The 4,518-nt window shown below is 38.1% G+C and overlaps 1 non-coding gene and 1 pseudogene across 1 annotated transcript; both read right to left on the reverse strand.

Annotated features, from left to right (window-relative positions):
• Positions 1 to 2,195: 2,195 nt before the first annotated feature.
• On the reverse strand, positions 2,196 to 4,306 carry LOC133039979 (zinc finger protein 75A-like; annotated as a pseudogene).
• LOC133041737 (U6 spliceosomal RNA) lies at positions 2,494 to 2,600 on the reverse strand. Its single transcript, XR_009689313.1, has one exon. It is a non-coding gene; the product is annotated as a U6 spliceosomal RNA (small nuclear RNA).
• Positions 4,307 to 4,518: the final 212 nt, after the last annotated feature.

Here is a 4,518-nt window from a genome sequence, read left to right on the forward strand (position 1 = left end):
TATTATGATTAGTTTCTTTGAAAATTTAAATAAAGTTGATGCTTTTCTATGAAAATATCTTACCAAAATTAGATTAGAAAGAGATATAAAACTTAAAAAAGCTAGTGACATAGAAGAAATTAAGAAAATTATTCTCAAACACCCTGGTCCCAGATCATTTCATATGAATCTTTCAAATACTGAACAAACAGATATTTCTGATGCTGTTTAAAGTATTCAAGAGCAGAGATATGTAGAAAATATCTTAATTCATTTTTTAAAATCAGTAAATCGTTAATCTTGTAAACTAACAAAAACAAAGCTACACATTTTACTTCTGAAAGAAATGAAAAAGAAAAAAAAAAGTCTAAAAACATATATCTCCACAATAAATTTTATATTTGTTCAGTCGTGTCTGACTCTTTGCAACCCCATGGACTGTAGCCTACCAGGCTCCTCTGTCCATGGAATTTTCCAGGCAAGAATACTGGAGTGGGTTGCCATTTCCTTCTCCAGGAGATCTTTCCAAACCAGGGATTGAACACAGGTCTCCCGCATTGTAGGCAGACGCTTTACCACCTGAGCCACCATGTAATATATATATCTCAAATCAAGCCAGAAATACATTAAAAGAGTAAAACACCAAGACCTAGGGAGGTCCATTTCATGAATCAAGAAATTAAGGATGGTAACATATTAGGAAATTTGACCATATAATTTAATTTTAAATTATTTTAAATAAGTCAAAAGACAAAAACAATCTGATTGCCTTTTGGAATGTTGAAAATGCATTTCATAAAATTCCTCCACCCATTTCTTACAAACCTGTTAATAAAATGAAAATGTAGGGGTGTTCCTTTATCATGAGGACAACATTTCTCAAACCCAAAGCCAGAATATGTTTAATGCTAAAACACACTAAAGACATTTCTAATAAAGTCAGATACAAGTGGAGGTCTGAGAGCACCATTATCATTGGATATGGTTCTAGAATTTCCTGTCAATGCAATTAGAAAAGGATGGAATTTAAACATGTAATTAATAAAAAGGAGTTTCCAAAACTCATTGTTTACATATCATATGGTTGTACATCTAAAAAGAAGAAAAAGAGAAGCATCTTAAATCTGCTAGAAAAACAAGAGAGTGAGAAAATAGATTATTTACAAAATTAACACTAAAAAATGTATTTTATTAAAAATAACTTCTATTAAATTTTAGGTCAAGATGGTAGATGAAGAACATGCTAAAGCACTCCCTTCCATGCCTAAAACATAGTAATACTAGACAGAATATTATTTAAAATACTTGAGTGTTCAAATAGTTTAAGAATACATGTCTTAAAGGAAAGAAAAAGGGAGTTCCCTGGTGATCCAGTGGTTAAGAACTTGCCTTCCAGTGCAGAGGACCTGGGTTTTTTTTTGTTTGTTTGTTTTGTTTGTTTGTTTCTGGAAAACTTTATTTATTTATTTATTTTTGAAACTATCCAACTGAATAAAGCTCTTATAGAATTATTATTTTTTTTTTACAATATTGTAGGGGTTTTTGTCATACATTGACATGAATCAGCCATGGATTTACATGTATTCCCCGTCCTGATCCCCCTCCCACCTCTGGAAAACTTTATATTGAAATTAATTTCTGCCTGAGAAGACTATTGAAACTGCTAAGTTGGCTACCTGGAAGACAATGTATGTAATGAAACACATATATTACTGCTTTTTATTTTGGAAAACTACGCTACAAATGTTTCTATCATATGTGCTTAATAGTGGCTGGAAGATCAACGAAAAACAATATTTACCTCTGTGACCACAGAAGACTGGTGACTCGTGACAGCATCTGCTATTTGAAGCTGGTGTTGCTATTTTGTCAGCTACAATTGCAAAAGCTTTTTCCCTTACCCAGGTTCTTACAACACCTATTTTCCTAAGGAATTCAGTGATAGTTCTAAGTAAAAACAGTAAGTAGTACAACTAACTACTACTGTTTCCTCTCACAGTCAACCCTAATTTCTTTCTGTGAGACATGATGTTTACATCACCAAATTTTCCACTGGTAAAAAATTTTTTATGTTTCTTAATTTTGAAATGTTTCATAAACTTTAGGGTTAAACTGTGCTTGGTAAATTTTTTAGACTAAGAACACTGGATAAGCTTTTCTTCATTGGTGTCAATTCTGGTGTCAAAGTCTTGAGCATTTACTGAAGCTTGCATGTGTTATAGATGGGTTCTCTGGTGTTTAATAAGGTGTGAATTTTGACTGAATTTTTTTCCACATTCATGACGTGTAAAGGGCTTCTCTGTTGTGTGAGTTCTTTGATGTGTGTGGAGATGTGAATTTTGACTGAAGCTTTTCCCACACCAGGAGCATTTATATGGTTTTACTCCTTGGTGTGTTGTTAAGTGCTTATTAAGGTCTGATCTCCATCTAAACCACTTATCACACTGTTGACATTTATATGGTTTCTCTTCAGTGTCGATTCTTTTTTTTTTTTTTTTCATTTTATAAAGATTTAAAAATATGGAACGCTTCATGAATTTGCGTGTCATCCTTGCGCAGGGGCCATGCTAATCTTCTCTGTATCGTTACAATTTTAGTATATGTGCTGCCGAAGCGAGCACCAGTGTGAATTCTTGTTGAGGTCCTTTAATGGACCGAAACCTGGTGGTCTGGAGTCAATGATAAGAAAGTGAAAGAGAGAAAGAGAGAGAGAGAGAAAGAAAAAGACAGACATGGGGACCCAAGCTCTGATGGAGCAAGGGTATTTTATTAGCAGAAATGCAGGCTTATATATCTTTAGTAAGATGTTTACTCAGCTATTACATAGGATGAAATTTTATCAATAGTCACAATATGGATAGTCTAGAATTGATGCTTTTGAACTGTGGTGTTGGAGAAGACTCTTGAGAGTCCCTTGGACTGCAAGGAGATCCAGCCAGTCCATCCTAAAGGAGATCCATCCTGGGTGTTCATTGGAAGGACTGATGCTGAAGCTGAAACTCCAGTACTTTGGCCACCTCATGCGAAGAGCTGACTCATTGGAAAAGACCCTGATGCTGGGAGGGATTGGGGGCAGGAGGAGAAGGGGACGACAGAGGATGAGATGGCTGGATGGCATCACCGACTCGATGGACATGTGTTTGAGTAAACTCTGGGAGTTTGTGATGGACAGGGAGGCCTGGCGTGCTGCAATTCATGGGGTGGCAAACAGTCGGACACGACTGAGTGACTGAACTGAACTGAAGTGAACTGAATACATACAAGGTCGCTGACACTGATTAGAGTCATTGAAGGGGATTCATACAAGTCTCATCCTATGACCTCAGTCCTGGGAACAGTGTGTGTGCTGTTTCATTCGTTCCCAGAATAGGAACTGATAAGGAACAGAGAATCCTTGAGAAATGGCAACATATTGGATTCCTTAAAGTCAAAGGTCCCCTGACAAATTCTTTGGTGTTTAATAAGATCAGAGCTAACTCTGAAGCTTTTTCCACATTCCCGACATTTAAAAGGCTTCTCTGTTTCACTTTCTTTCTTATGAAGCTCCATAAATTTCAGCAGCTCTTCTTCCCACCAGTTGAAAAGTTTCTTTCTTTCCTTCACTGGAAAATCTTGGTGCCATTTCCTCAGCCTATGCAAATCATCATGATTTTCTTTGCCTGTTGTTTCTGATGAACATTCACACTGGATTTTTTGATACTATGTCTCCTGGTGCTTGTATTTCTAAGTCAGAAAGACACATAGGTTGATGATTTTCCATGTCATTTTTCAGCTTTATCTCTGAAAGCAGTGCTCCAGGATTGTCTTTGAACACTGGAGATCCTTGAATATATGGCTCTTCCCCTTGCTCTAAAAAGGAGATCACTTTAGGTTTGGGGAGCACAAATAATTCTACAGAGATGACAGTCTCATAGTTTTCGTGCATTACGTCATTGTAGAGGGCCTTCTGAGTGGGATCCAGTAGCTGCCATTCTTCCTGGGATAAGTATATGGCCACTTCCTCAAATGTCAGCAAACTCTGGGACTCAGGCAAGATGAACTCAGATGCCGCTGTCCAGTCTTTGATGTTTGTTTGCTCAGGAGGGGCTAGGATCTGGTAAGTAGGTACCACCCTCTCACATACAGGCTTAGGTACTTTGTGGGTATTCCTGCTCAGCAGCTCTTGTAGACCTGGGTGTATATTCTGAACTTCTTCCTCCCAGGACATGCCCACTGGCTGGGACTCTGCTGGTTTCAGCTGGAAGCCTGGGGCCTCTGCTGCTTCTCCCAAGAGCACTGCCTCTTTTCCCAGCTCCTGGACTGAAGCCTTCAGATCTACTGTCGTCATTCTGATCTAGGAACAATTCTGCTCCTGTGCTGGATACACCACCAGCTCCAAATCTGACAACTGAGGCCCAGTCTAGTCTGGAACAAGATCAATGAAACAATCTTCTTCCTTTATCCTTCTGGGAAGATGAAGCCAGTCTTCACCTGGTCAGGAAGCTAGGATCCCACATGCCACAGGGCAACTAAGCCTGATCCCCTCAACTAGAGAAAAGC

Source organism: Dama dama, chromosome 20 (genome assembly GCF_033118175.1).
Source record: "Dama dama isolate Ldn47 chromosome 20, ASM3311817v1, whole genome shotgun sequence".
NCBI lineage: Eukaryota > Metazoa > Chordata > Mammalia > Artiodactyla > Cervidae > Dama > Dama dama.